Genomic DNA, 16,144 nt, shown 5'->3' with positions numbered 1-16,144 from the left:
AAATCATTTAAGTTCATTTTCTTTCCTCATTAATGTACACACAGCACCCCATATTGACAGAAAAACACAGAATTGTTGACATTTTTGCAGATTTATTAAAAAAGAAAAACTGAAATATCACATGGTCCTAAGTATTCAGAACCTTTGCTGTGACACTCATATATTTAACTCAGGTGCTGTCCATTTCTTCTGATCATCCTTGAGATGGTTCTACACCTTCATTTGAGTCCAGCTGTGTTTGATTATACTAATTGGACTTGATTAGGAAAGCCACACACCTGTCTATATAAGACCTTACAGCTCACAGTGCATGTCAGAGCAAATGAGAATCATGAGGTCAAAGGAACTGCCTGAAGAGCTCAGAGACAGAATTGTGGCATGGCACAGATCTGGCCAAGGTTACAAAAAAATTTCTGCTGCACTTAAGGTTCCTAAGAGCACAGTGGCCTCCATAATCCTTAAATGGAAGACGTTTGGGACGACCAGAACCCTTCCTAGAGCTGGCCGTCCGGCCAAACTGAGTTATCAGGGGAGAAGGGCCTTGGTGAGAGAGGTAAAGAAGAACCCAAAGATCACTGTGGCTGAGATGCAGTCGGGAGATGGGAGAAAGTTGTAGAAAGTCAACCATCACTGCAGCCCTCCACCAGTCGGGGCTTTATGGCAGAGTGGCCCGACGGAAGCCTCTCCTCAGTGCAAGACACATGAAAGCCCGCATGGAGGACTCCAAGATGGTGAGAAATAAGATTCTCTGGTCTGATGAGACCAAGATAGAACTTTTTGGCCTTAATTCTAAGCGGTATGTGTGGAGAAAACCAGGCACTGCTCATCACCTGCCCAATACAGTCCCAACAGTGAAGCATGGTGGTGGCAGCATCATGCTGTGGGGGTGTTTTTCAGCTGCAGGGACAGGACGACTGGTTGCAATCGAGGGAAAGATGAATGCGGCCAAGTACAGGGATATCCTGGACGAAAACCTTCTCCAGAGTGCTCAGGACCTCAGACTGGGCGAAGGTTTACCTTCCAACAAGACAATGACCCTAAGCACACAGCTAAAATAACGAAGGAGTGGCTTCACAACAACTCCGTGACTGTTCTTGAATGGTCCAGCCAGAGCCCTGACTTAAACCCAATTGAGCATCTCTGGAGAGACCTAAAAATGGCTGTCCACCAACGTTTACCATCCAACCTGACAGAACTGGAGAGGATCTGCAAGGAGGAATGGCAGAGGTTCCCCAAATCCAGGTGTGAAAAACTTGTTGCATCTTTCCCAAAAGACTCATGGCTGTATTAGATCAAAAGGGTGCTTCTACTAAATACTGAGCAAAGGGTCTGAATACTTAGAACCATGTGATATTTCAGTTTTTCTTTTTAATAAATCTTCAAAATGTCAACAATTCTGTGTTTTTCTGTCAATATGGGGTGCTGTGTGTACATTGAGGAAAAAATGAACTTAAATGATTTTAGCAAATGGCTGCAATATAACAAAGAGTGAAAAATTTAAGGGGGTCTGAATACTTTCCGTGCCGACTATATATATATATATATATATATATATATATATATATATATATATATATATATATATATATATATATATATATATATATATATATATATATATATATATATATATATATATAATAAATAAAATGATAAAAGCACATAAAAGTACTAAAACTAAAATTAAAACTTAAAATATAAAAAGCTATTAAAAATATGAACAAATACTATAATAGTATATAAATAATAGTAAACTGAAATTGCTCTCAGTACTCAATTCTTGGATAACAGGAATCAAACAATCTAACAAATTTTCAAGACATTTAACTAATACTTAACCACCGCCAATCCTCTAACCAAGTCATCTTACATATGTCTACAGACACAAACCATCATTTTACATTTCTAATGAATAACATCCTTTTTCCTGCTCACTTGATAGAGCTTTAAAATGATCACGTGACTTGACCTGGAGAATGTCAGTGACGTCTCTGCTCTTTCGTAAGTGCTCTTACAAATGTAGCACTGAAAGCTTTAGTTGGCATTTTAAAATTGTGGAAATCCAACCTACAAAACTCCCTGAGACTAAACTTTACATGTAAGTCGTGTCTGATTGGAGGTTTCTGTGACAGGTTTAATGCTGGATTAGCTCTGCACAGCAGAACATCTATATGTTTGCTCACTGATGCACAGGGATGTGCTATGTGGGTCACCTTGATGGAAGGAGAAAGTGCGTAAGAGATGGAAGCAGAGAGGAAGAGAGCTCTTAAAATGTTGAGTGTTGAGTTGGTGGACCTAATGGTCTCTTATCATTATGACAGACTTGGTAATACACACTTCTGCAGAAGAGATAACACATGCGCACATTCTTCAGTACAGTATTCTTGTGGAGATTGCTGGTCACGCTTTAACCTTGGCTCATTCTTATCTTGTTGTTTAAAACGAGAGTGGTTTGATAAAAGCATGAGCATTCAGAGTGTTTAAGTTTTAATTAACCTGATTCACCCTCTCATTCATTTCTGTGATCTCCATAGTGACCCTTTCTGCATGAGAGCGTGTGAGAGAGTTTTAAGTACTTGTTAAAGGGATATTTTTATGGAAGCCCGTTTCCGCCACTGAATAAAAAAAAAAAAGGTAATTGCTTTTTATCTAGTTTAATCTTGCAATTCTGATTTTTTTCCCTCAAAATTGTGAGATATAAACTTGCAATTGCAGTAATAGTGATAATTGCAAGATAACTCGAAATTGTGAGGAAAAAAAAGTCAGAATTGTGAGAGAAAAAGTCACATTTACTTTCTTTTTCTTTTTTTTATTCACTGGCAGAAATGGGCTTCCATAATATTTCACCCAAATGTTAAAATTCTGTAGTCATTTACTCACCCTCATGTCATTCAAAACCTGTTGGACTTTATTTCTTTTGTGGAAATCAGAAGGTGATACTTTGAAAAATGCTCCAACTTTTATTTGTCCATAAAATGAAATAATCAGATTGTGATTTTTTTTTTTTTAAATGAAAATAAAAATCATATTTGAAGGTGCCATAGAATGGAAAACTGTATTTACCTTGGCATAGTTGAATAATAAGAGTTCTGTACATGGAAATGACATACCGTGAGCCTCAAACACCATTGTTTCCTCCTCATGTAAATCTCGTGAATGCAAAAGACCACTGAAAAATAGGCGAATCAGAACATAGCACCGACTGTGACGTTACAGTCGGGATCACTAATAGTTACGCCCCCAACATTTGCATATACCTGCCCATGTTCTAGGCCAGCCGCCAGCCGAATCATCAGAACTTGTGCAGGTATTGTGAAGAAACAAGCGAGGACAACGGCGAAAATGGCAGATCATGGAAATAAATGTTATGTTTCAGGCTGTGCAGGGGATGTGATGTGCAGGGATGGGTTGGTGTCTGTATTTAGAAAGGCACGGGAAGCAAATAACGTGTTCTAATAAAATAATGCGAGCCACTAAAGGGACATGGTAGCTGCTTGCTAACGGTAGCCTGCTACATTACAGTACATAAGATTTCACTTACCATATAAACAGAGCAAGGAGAGATGACTGAGGATGATGGCGAATGATTTACAGATCCTGAGCACCACTGATAAGCATCTGATCTTGTAAAATGTGTGGTAAGTACTGCCGCTCCATAGTATAAACAGAGTACATGCGATCGCGAATCTCGAAAGTTAAACTAAAAAGCAATCATGCATTCGAAAGCAGTTTCAATGCCCCACATATTAATAGCAGCTCCCTGATGCCTGCATTTCATTTACAGTATAATTACCCAATGATATAACTGCGTGAGAATGTATTGAAATATATATTTTCCCTGTGTTTCCTTCCTGCTGTGTGAATTTCCTACTGAAATGAGCTGCACTGTGCAACAGCCAATCAGAGCAGAGCACAACATTTAAGATGGCACCTTTAAGAAGCAAAATAAGAAAATTACAATATTAATATTTATGGCTGTCCTAATTTTTTATTTTATTTTTTTTCAAACATTAAGTCATCAAGTTTTTATTTTGTGAGACCTTACAGTTTCTTATTTGTTGACAACCAGTTTATAAGCACTTTTCATTACAAATTTGTTAAGATGGTTGGTGTATGTTGCGTTTTCAGATGTACATTAGCGACCCTAGCTTAGAAAATATGCAGATGAGTTCATGTGGAGCAGCATTTGCTGTGAACCAAGCCAATATCTTTTTGATAGGAGTAATAATTTGAGATATGTTATTGAAGTTACAAAGATGAACATTGATTCAACAGAATTGCCTTGAGGGGTTTTGGTTGTACTTCAGACAGTTGTAAACCACAGTCTCTCTCAGCCACACTGCTGTATGCATTATTCAGTGTGTGGGGTTGTGAGTGGGTGTGATGTATTGGCCACGAGGCGAGACATGACCGTGTGCAAATTATCAGCAGAAGACTTGCGGCACAGAGCTTTAACAAGCACACGGGGGGCTCGCAACATTGTTCCTTTGTTCAAAGCCCTGCATTGGGCAACTGCCCGGCCAATGAATTGCTGACTCAAAGCTGGTACATCCTGCACACACTATACTTCAAGCTTTGACTGTTTTTAAACATGTTTTCCAAACATTTCCCTCATCTGCCATTGGTTGAAGAAACCAATAGACCTGCCTCAAAAAATCGCTATTGGTTGAGCCACTATGGTTGCTATGTCAGATTTGTTGAGATGCTTAAATAAAGCGATGTTTTGAAAGCAGTTTTTACTTTTCAAAGGAAATCAACCTACAAATGGTGTACTTGTAGAGGTTGCAAAATAGAACAAAGAAAGTATTTAATCATAAATAATTATTTATTTTACCTTTAATTACAGGCCCTTAGACAGCGAAGCCATTAACTGTCATCTGACCAAATTTTAACAGAGTTAAATTTGATAAGAAATATACAATTGGTGACAACCAATGGGAGTTTAGTCAGTGAAGTTCATGTGATATGCCACCTGATACAGTTGGTTGCATTAGTCAAGTTGAAACGTCCAATAGCATCCATCAAACATCTCAGTAACTTGGTGACCTCCAGCAATTTAATCACTGTCAGTGTGAAAAGAGATTCAAATTTAGACCCTGACAGACTTATGAACAGGAACCATGGTAATTGAAATCCCACCGTTCTTCTGTGGAGCGTGTGAACTGCATCTCCATTGATCTCTAGTGCCATGACCTCTGATCTCTGCTGGCAGACCTTCAGCGTACAGGGCCACCATGTCCTGCTTTACTCTCTGCCTCTCTCTTTCCACTCCACGATGGTTAAGGCCAGTGTCCTAATGAGTGAGCCTATTTAAAGAGAACTCCACTGCTTCTATATTTAACTCACTAAGATGCGCTCTTTAAGCACCTTGTCCCTGCCTCTTTGTGGCTTTGGGTTGGAAAGCCGTGATTGTCTTGTCTCTGATTCCTTATATCTCTCTTCCGCTCTCTCCGTATCGCTCCATTTTCCTCTTGCTGCAAGAAGGACTTAAGTTTCTCAGCAAGGGCCTGTTTTGGCCCCAGACTCACAGAAGACATGTTCTCTTACCTTCGATCTCCACACTACCTGGTGAGTGCCTGAGCACCGAATACGGAAAACGAGAGCACTGAGATATACAGGAAGACGTTTAACGTAGGTGGGGTTCTCGCTTAAAGGTGTGGCTTGATGTTATCATTGGTCCATACAATTGCAATTTGTGACAAAATTTGGAACTGGAAAAAAGGTTGATTTAAATAAGAATAATAAAAATGTAATAACTGTAGAATTTAATAATAATAATAATAATAATAATAATAATAATACAATTATTACAAGTATATTTACTACTTTATGGTCTTTAAAAGTTTTATTAATTTTTTTTTTTTTTTAGCAATTATTACTTTTGCTCAGTAAGCATGCAATAAAGTGAAAGCAAAGAGATTTTATAATTTTACAAAAGAATAAAACTGTTATTTTAAATCTCATTAATATTTCACAATATTACTATTTTCATGCATTTTTGATCAAATAAATGCAGCCTTTGTGTTTGTATGTATGGTATGACTATTATAGTTTTGCTGAAGTGTTCTGTAATAAACAAGGAATAGCTCGTACTGTCTGTCTCTTTCACAACTGGAAGACCCTGTACTTTTGTGGTGAAATCTCACTCAAAACTTGACCTACAAGAAACGAACAGTGTGTAGGAGAGAAGGATGATGTCAGTTGTTTTTTGAACGGAGAGCAGCACAAGGCAAGTACAGGTTGCGTCATTGTGGCCATTGATGTCATTTTGCTGATTAACCCATGTATTCGCACAAGTGTCCTCACACATAAGCTTTGTTCCGTCAGTACGGTGGCTTTGTGGCCATCGTGAGAAAGACGCATTGTTCTGCGTCTATTTCTGCAGCGAAAGGTCTTGTCGAGGGCAGGCATGGGTGTTCACCGCCACGAACATATGGCCTCAGATTGCTCTGTTGAGTGTTGGGAATGTCTTTCTCTTATAATGTTGCATAATTGGAATTCCCTTCCCACAAAGAAAAGTTTTTGGTTATTTCCAATGCAGATCCTAAGATTTTCAGACCATTTCAGAAGCCATTCTGAAATCAGAAGCCATTCTGAAATCGTAGGTCTTTGCTCATCCATGCCTCTGTGACACTTTTCAGAATCCTTTCTGGATGTCTGTGTGTCTCTCCCAAATCGCCCCTCTCTGTCTATTCATCTTTCTGTTCCTCTTTGTTGAGTCATTGTGAGTTGTGAGGGCAGTCCTCCCTGAATAGCTATTGTGCTCTCTGTACCAAGAGCCGTCATCTCCTTTAGTCTGTATGGCAGACGTTCGATGAGCGTCCAAGACGTTTCGTTAACCCTGCTGTGCTTGTTGTGTACAGGGGTGACGAACCAACACGGAGAAAAACACTTGAGTAAATCAGCCACGGTGATCTAGCACAGCAAGCGCTGTACCACAATGCCTTGGCACCTTTGTTAACAAGCCGTGTGCTAAATGTGAGTCTAGGACACACAGCTGGGATTTATTTTATTGGATTTTGCTAAGACTAACAACAAGTGATTGCATCATTGCATCTAATGTGTGTGTTGTCAGGCCGTTTGGCCGACGCTGATGTTTGACCTGCCACTAATTTGATTCACCTTGACGAGATTATCTGTTTCAGATAAATCTACTCTAAATTATCTGTCTGTGATTAAACGTGTGTAAGACAGAAAGAGGAAAAGGAAAATATCTTTCTAGAAGGCATTTCCTTTGTTGACAGATAAGATCAAAAGACATAATGTAGTATTGCTTAATACTTCCTGTTATGCATGATGAGCTGATATATTGACCTTTGTAGAATATTTCTTACTATGCAAAATTGTATTTACAAAACACCTTTTGTGTTCTTCACTGAAGATATAAGTAAGAAAGAACTGTTGACAGAATGAATTATTCAAAATAATGCATATCCAAGGTGGTAAAATGATGTAACAATGTTACAAATACTGTAGTGCAAGCTACTTCAAAATATAAACTAAAGCAAACCATTTATTTGTAAGTTTATATTTGTAAAAGAGTATTTAAATATGCATAGGCTTGTTTTTCTACAGTCAACAGTTATTTATATGCCATTTGTGTGCCATGTCATGTTGACAGCCAGACAAATAAATTGTGGTGCAATTTAAACATTATATTTTGAATGAGCTTTGTTAATGCATCTTTTTAGGTTGTTATGAACATATCTGACAGTCGCATTGCAAGGAAAACCGATCAGCCGATAAGATTCATACGGTGGCCGAAAGATCTCAATGCGCTGCAAATAGAAAAAAACACCTGCAAACACGCGCTGCAAATGCTCACAACACAACCAAACAAAGAAACGCGTTGCAAATAAAATTCTTTATTTGGTTGTGTTGTGAGCATTTGCAGCACGTTTGTTTATTTGTTTGCATTGTGAGCATTTGCAGCGCGTTTCTTTATTTGTTTGCGTTGTTAGCATTTGCAGCGCGTTTCTTTAGTTGTTTGCGTTGCTAGCATTTGCAGCACCTGCTGTCCAACTGATGAAGATGTTTTCTTGATTTGCTGGTGCTTTTTCGATTTGTATGTGTTTTTTGAAGTTGCAGCACGTTGAGCTCTCTCGGCCACCATAGATTCACGCTTTTTTCGTCACATTCCCAGAACCGCTGATGTTACATAAGACTTGCTCACAAACAGACTATGTGTTTTTACAAATAGCAGAGGATAAATCCAGAACACTTGTGTACACTTGTATTTGCCATTGTTTGATGAACACCAGCGAGAACATGAAGACATTTAAAAATGGAGGCTCTTGCAATCAGTTCTGGCAGCCAGTAAACTGAAGGTTTTAAGTGATTCTTCAGTCCAGTATGAGTCAGACTCAGCACTCATGAAGCTGCATTCTGAACTTTTTAGATAAAGCTGTTTGGTAAGTCTTCCAGTCTAGGTGTTACATATAAATGGGTGTCAGTGAGTTTTTCACTGTCAGTAGAGAAGGGAGAGAAGAAAAAAAACACTTGAGCAGAGAATCTCAGATTACCAGCAAGTCTGATTTAAAAAAGCTATGACTATTACTTTAGTTACTTTAGTACCTTTTAAAATGTGTTTTAGATCAATTAGATTGGCCGGTGTGTTGTGATCTAGATATTTTATTCGGTCAAATAAACACTGACCTCAAATCAAGTCCATTAGTGATTTGGTGTGTCAGAGATCCAGTGTTCTAGTTGTTGTATGTGGTGGGATGTTATAAATGTGTTTGTTCAGATTTTCTTTCATAATTAGTTGTTGTAGAGTGAAAATTATTCAAATGCTCTTAGTTTCCTAATTAAAATCAAACTGTTAGCATAATAGCAAGTTAATTGCTGCTGTATGTTAGAGTAGAATAAAATCTCTTATGAATCTATCTGTCTCAAAGTCTGTGTGTGTGTGTGTGTGTGTGTGTGTGTGTGAGGAAAATCTGTTATTTTCGTTTATAGAGATCATAGTAAGTCCCATAGGTTGTGTCAGGGCATCATCTGTCCATAAGCTTTGGTATTAAGATCACTATAGTCTGTCTTGAAGATCATGCTATATGTTATATACATCTAAATATTTATTGGCCTTAGGGGATTAATGAATCATTAAAAATGTGTGACATGACACCATCCTAACTGTTGCTGCTTCCTCATCCTGCTAACACCACTGCCATACTTTCACAGTCCAGCCTCGTAACCTACAGTCCATGTAATTAGCAAGAGGCAATACCACGACAAGAATTAACGAGGGATTTTCTCATTAGTCAGGAGGCTTAGCTTCCCAAGGGGTGTCTGGAGGGGCAGGAGTGTGTTCAAGTATTGCATGAATGATATATTGTGCTGTGTGGTGCTAATACAGCTTAGCCTCAGTTATTGATTAGCAAGTACTGTTATATGAAAATTATAATGTTGTCTAACTTAATTGACCAGTGTGCTTCCAAACCACAATAGGGGCTTTCACACCGGAGGAACCTTTTCATAGTTCCTAGAGCTAATAGCGGAAGTTCCTAGTCTTTGGCGTGTTCGCACTGCAGGAAACGAAGCATTTATAAACCTGTTGTCCAACAAAGAGAACATTTAATAATATGTTTTTACTCTAAACTCACTTTAACGTCAGTCGAAACTGTAATAAATGCTATGTCAATTAGCATTGCATTAGAAATATACCACTTTCTTATGAAAACACTAGCGATGGCTTGAACAACACCGATAAACAATATACTGTCACAGTCATGTGTTTAAAGGTGGGGTATGCATTTTTCAAAAACGCTTTAGAAAACGGAGTCGGGCCAGTACCAAAACAAACTTATAGCCAATCAGCAGTAAAGGGCGTGTCTACTCATGGTGCAGAGGAGAGAGTGCTCAGTGCACATGACGGACATTAGCCGAGCCGAGCGACAACCGAAAGATGGAGATGACAGATAAAAAACAAAAGAGGAAAACATCTGCAGAACAAAAGAAGGCTGACACCGTGTCTGCACTGGACGCCACCGTTGAAAATCATTTGAAATTTGTGTCAATATGTCATAAATAGAACGCGGCATATATTGTCTGTATTAGGGTGTTCCTGGAGTGTTTTAAGTTCTATTACATCTGTGAGGCATATTTAGAGTTTCTGTGCAAGAGTGCCCTCTGGCTACGAGTATGAATCAAACATACATTATATGTATTTATACTGTAGCACTCCATACTGCTCACAGGACTCTATTTTGGGTAAATATAGTCTCTCTGTAGAAATTTGAAGTAAACAGAAGATAATCCAATCTTTTTGAAAAGATTACTATAATTTGCTTACAAAACTACTTTAAAGATACTTTAAGTGGCTGATATTTTTGGTTTGCTTGATTGTAATGCTCCATGTACCATATGATGTGATATGTACCATTCTTTGCTTCTTTTTGGAACAAATAGCATGTTAATGTAAAATTTATACTATTCATAAACAAATGTTTGTATTAGTTAGCCATTTTAGTTACTTTCCAGCACTGGAGGTTAATGTGTAAACCCCTATACTTGAATCAAGAGAGGGAAGAATTTATCCCTGAAGGTCAGCCCAAAGGTTTTACAGGTCAGGATTCGTAGTTTCCCCTAAGCTGCCTTTGCTACAGTCTGCTTTTCTGTAGATATTGTAACTCTTAGAAAAAGTTATGTCAACAAACAGTGGAAAAGTTACACTTGTCTTGCAGAGCATGTCAGTTCAATTAAGCTTTTCAGTAGTGCAGTTTTTTAAGCCTTTGCATCGGTCAGCACATAGATGGCACTCAAAGAGAGAAAGACCGAGAGAGAGGGATAAAAGAAAAGTCATCCATCCAGCCCTTCTGTCTTGGAGCATCCTCACCACAACTCACTTCATAGTTTAAGCTAATTTAGGTGACGATGTCTCCATATTTTTAACTCCCCTAGTATATAAATATGTAGCCAGTGTTTGTCTATGGAGTCATCTTATAACTGTAATAATGATTTGTAATGCTATATGGTTTAATACATATGGGGTTTGACATTAGAAAGTATGCATATGCATTAGAAAGTATGAGAGCATGGTGCTAACAATGCCAGTGTCTTGGGTTCGATTCCATGAACTGAAAAAATGAATACCTTGAATGCTTTGGATGAAGTGTCTGCCAAATGCATGTGACAATAATGTGCAATGTGTTTCCCAAAAACTTTAAAGTCTGGATAACATGGACTGCTAACAAAGTTCTTAGATAGACTAGCTTTAGACTTGCAGTGCGAGTTGACTTGAAACACTGTAGGTTGAAGATATGGGACATGAGCTCATTCACGAGAAGTCGTTTGAGCTCAGAGAACAGTGTTGCTCACTAGGAGTCCTCTCTAACATTTCTGAATAATTAATAGGGGTTTTTGGGGAGATGAGGGGAACCAATAAGAACACAGGAATTCACACGTTTGCGGGATGCACCGTCTGCTGTAGTGGATTTGGGACTACCATCAAAGCACATCGCCCCCAGGTTTTTCTGCACTTCTACACACTCACAGAAACACTCATATATCCACTGCCAAATTCACTGATTATAACAGATGCAAATCTACACATATTTTAATAATTAGCTAGTTGGTGGGTTGTCTGAACAACTACTTGGTATTAAAGAGCGAGTTCACCCAAAAATGAAAATTCTGTCATTATTTACTCACCCTACTGTTCTGTATGACTTACTTTCCTTTGTGAAACACAAAAGAAGAGTTTTTAAAGAATGTTTTCGATGTATTTGTCCATACATTGAAAGTCAACGGAGTCCAAAATAACATTGTACCATTAGATGTTTCTTATCCTCTACAGTTCATCAAGTAATAAAATAAAATGTGGATGCACTTCCCTAAATGACCATCCAGGCCCATCACTAATCATTATTCTTTCCCCACAGGTTTTCCTCTGGAATTTCAGTCTGTTTGTTTTGTTGCATTTTTAACCCATTCAGCATCTGTTCCAGTGAGGAAAGTGTGCAGCTGTTCATCTTGCTGCTCTGACTGAGATCTCATATATCTCATCGAGTCCTATAGAAACCGTCAGCATTAGCGCTGAGCGCAGAGAGATCTGTGTGTGTGCGCGTGTGTGTGTGGTATCACGCAGCATTAGGCTGTGTGCCGAAGACCTAAAGGTTAATTGGTTGTCTCTCTGTCAGAGTTTGAGCGTTGCTGAACTCGCTGAGGTGTGAAATAGAGCTAAAATTCCCCATAAAGTTTGCTGTCTACTAAATCAGCCTTCCTGGAGCCACACTTATTGATTTGAGTGTGTATGGTCGTGTCCTTCATGACACACTTGCAGTAGATACTGTGGTCCCATACTGTATATATAGACCTCACGTTCGGTTGAGCGCACATCCATGTGGCTCCAGGGGCTCTGGGGGAGGTGACTGGGTGGCTGTGCCCATGTGGCTCTGCATATGTCACAGATGTGCTAATGTGTGGCTGAATGGATGCATCCTGACTAAAGGCAGTCAGATGGAAATGTAGGTTACACTGGTCATCCATACTTAGTCCAGGAGGAAGAGAGTGAGATAGGCCTTTCTTTATGAAAGGGGTTGTTTGTGATGGACAAAAGAAGATGAGGAAAAGAGTCTGCTCTCTAAAAACAAAGGGAGCGATATGATAGATTGAAGGTTACTATTATTGCTAATAGTTAGGCCTGCATTCTTTCTGATGTGAAGAAGATGAAGCTTTAATTTAACTGAGCTGAACTAACCTGAGCTCATGAGAAAATGTTAACATTGGCAATTTGGAATGTTATGGCAATTTGTAACTAATATGCATTTCTGCAAACTGGTAAACCTGATTTTTTTGGAAAACGTATGTATGAAGATCAGCCCTTAACCCCAACACTAAACCTAACTATTGGCCGATCTCACAAAATCGTATGAATAAGATTGTACAAATGCAACCCAGTTTGCTCAAATTTAATGTAATTTTTGTTTTCAAACCTGGTGAAATCTGTGAGCGAGTTAAATTTTTGTAATTCGTAATTGCTGTGAACATGATGGGCATTAGTCCACTGACGGTAATCAGCCAATCACAGGCTCTGCCTCCTGTCTTGTGGATTTTACCCTGTATTTTGTGTAGAAAATAACCCTATATCACAATATTGTGACCTTGTCCAAGTTTTCAAATTGTCTTTTCACTCCTCTGTCTCTCTCTCTCTGCACTGTACCTTACTCACACACATCCATTCGGTTATGTAACCGTCTTCGAGTATGTCACAGCTTAGCACACAAAGGCATTTAAGTGAATGTGTGTGTGGCATGCATAACCGCTCTGAATTACTCATTTCTGATTGGTCAGTAATGGCATTTAGCAGTTGAATTTTGTTCTGTAATGATCGCTGAACTTTATGAATGGACATTGTCTCAGAGAGCCAAGTGCCTACATACTGTAGCTGTGTTAGTTTCTGAACCTTGTTGAGCTTTAATCTGCATGTAATCTAATACAGTTATTTCAAATCAATATTTAATGCCCATTTAAATTATTCATTGTAATTAGAAGGATAATGTACAGTCAGCATTAATCAAAGTACTTTTACAAGACGAAGACCCTCTAGAAATGCTTATGGAGGACTTCGCTTTTGTCCTGTTTGGTTCAAACACATTAGACACACACACACACACACACACACACACACACTCACTGATCATAAGTAATGAGGTGCTTAGGAGGGAAAAGAATGCAGGTTACCATGTTTGCACATAAGCCTTCTCTGGTGAAGGGTTTATTGGTCTAATGTAGACCTCTAGTGGCCATTACAAGAAGAGAATAGCAGAGAATCGGATACAGTGATATAGAATTTTTTTAAAATGTTTGTATTTTGTTATATATATTTATACACACGTGCACACACACAGAGATGGATAGATAGATGGATAGATAGATGGATGCATGCATGCATACAAATATTTTAAAAAATATATACATATATGTGTGAGTATTTATATATACAGTACATAACAAATATACACAGTACACACACACACAGTATGTAAACAGACTTTTATTTTTAATGTGATTAATTGTGTGTGTGTGTGTGTGTTACCACAAAGGACTTCATTAGCATCCATAACTGAGCATCTAATCTTAAAAAATCACTGGAACAGCAGACCTCTCATAACATGAAACCAATTGGCATTCATGTGTGCTTGCTGGTAATTCAGTTTGACCTTGCATACATGTATACAAACACACTTCATAACCAAATAAATTTTTTGAACGGGTCCTTATTTATGTCTCATATTTTGCCGTAGGGGCTGTAGTTCATGGACAGTCACAGCTGCTACTGTATATGTGCGTGCTGTGCATTTCCTCCTGGGTGTGCTCTACACATTTCCATGTGGAGGCATGTGGCTGAGGATGGATTTGAATACATTCCTCTGTGTTTCTCTATGTGTGTATGGAACATTCTACATACACTGAGTGAAATGAACTTATCATTGCGATATTGAGACATTGAGATATTTTTGGGTCACCTTTCTTATGAAATAATCCAGTGTAGGCTAGTCTCTCTCAGTGGGCTGTTCAATTGCAGATACAGTATGCATGTGGTTGAAACTGAGCAAGAGACAGATATGCAAACAAGGGTTGTGGTTGTATGCAGATATTGAGTTGGAGAGTTTCAGTATCTCCATTAGACCAAAAAGAACAAGACCTACAACTCAAGAGACAAGCGGGACTCAGGTGAAATTTACCACTGTATTTTTAATGTTTGATTTCAAATGGTTTATATTATATTATTTTAAATTAATAATAAGGTTTAATAATAAGACAGACAAATAGCCAGCCAGATAGATAGACAAACATCAAATATTAATCTGAGTTGATTATCATTTTATTATGTAAGCTGAAAGAGCATGTAGTGATACGACTTAGAACTGGTGCAGTGTAGTTTAGTGATAATTATACAAATAAATGATTATTTGACTGCCAGTCAAAATGTATTTGGCTGAATGAAATGTTGGGATTCTCTTTTGAAATGCCACACGGTTTTCACAGGACATTGGAAAATGTTGGAACATTTTTGAGTCTATTATCACCATTAACCTTATTATTTCAGTATGACGGGAAGTCCCATATGTTTCCATGCATGACAGGATGGATTACCTAACAGGCCTCTTTCTCTCTCTTCCAAATACTCTGACTATTTGAGGTCTTTGCCAACAGCCTTTCCATAAAAACAGGAATTGTGTCAAATTTTTAAAAGGTTAGAAATGGGTCATTGTTTTGTTGGATTGGTCCTCAGATGTTATGAACCCCCTGGCAGGTCACTTAATAGTAGCGTATGTATTCACAGACTTCCACATTACCAGTTACAGTAGGTTTCAAGTCAAGCAGTCAGTGGTGGCTTTGTTGATGTTCTGGGAGCAGTATTTTCTGTTATGCTCAGGTGAGAGAATGGCTTCTATTTCTGTTCTTCCTGTATATGAGTTTTCAGTCGCTCAGTTTTCCTCTGGTTTGTGTGTTCGTTTGTATTGTGTGGCTTGTTTTCATTATGGTGACGCTCACAATGGGTTACACCAAAATAACAGAGCCTTCAACAGCGAGGACATGGTCTGTCTAACAGTAACGAGGTAGAGACACTTTCTAAAATAACTCTTTCAAACAGCTTTTCATTGACTGACATCTATACTTTCATCTGTACTAACAAGACATTTCTACTGAACTACTGAACCGTTGTACTGGTATTTACAATGTATTAATTTAGCAAACACTTTTGCAACCTTAATAGTATGCTATACTCATGAATTTGCGGTTTCTAGCATTGTTCATAAAATCAAACTATTTCTTTGAATTATGATCACCATTGACTCATTTAGATCAAGTGCAGATAGTCATTCTGTGATTCTGTTCGTTTCTTTCTAATTGGCTCCTCCTGTCGTTCTGTGCGTCTCTTTCTTGGAAAAACACATGCAATTACTTCTGTGCTTTAATTTTTAACTTTATTGAATTCTCGTCATGCTTTCTTCTCATTTAAAATGTGTTTTAAAGGAACAGTGTTAAGAGTCCAGCCAGTTGTCGACCGAGAACGCTTCAATAAAATCATTGGCAGATGTTTCTTGGGCTCCCTGTGAATCTTGGATCTCTATGTCAGAGTTTTTCCAATGCTTGGCAAAAAGTTTTATTGGCTGGTTAAAATGATATAATTTTCCTG

The 16,144-nt window shown here is 38.2% G+C and overlaps 1 protein-coding gene across 8 annotated transcripts in view; it reads left to right on the top strand.

Annotated features, from left to right (window-relative positions):
- The window catches only part of arhgap12b (Rho GTPase activating protein 12b), a 52,537-nt gene that overhangs the window by 19,632 nt on the left and 16,761 nt on the right, over nt 1-16,144 (top strand). The gene's annotated exons all lie outside the window — the stretch shown is intronic.

The sequence above is a fragment of the Onychostoma macrolepis genome, chromosome 12 (genome assembly GCF_012432095.1).
Source record: "Onychostoma macrolepis isolate SWU-2019 chromosome 12, ASM1243209v1, whole genome shotgun sequence".
Classification (NCBI taxonomy): Eukaryota; Metazoa; Chordata; class Actinopteri; order Cypriniformes; family Cyprinidae; genus Onychostoma; species Onychostoma macrolepis.
Note: the sequence above shows the minus strand (reverse complement) of the source record. Positions and strands in the feature narration are given on the sequence as shown.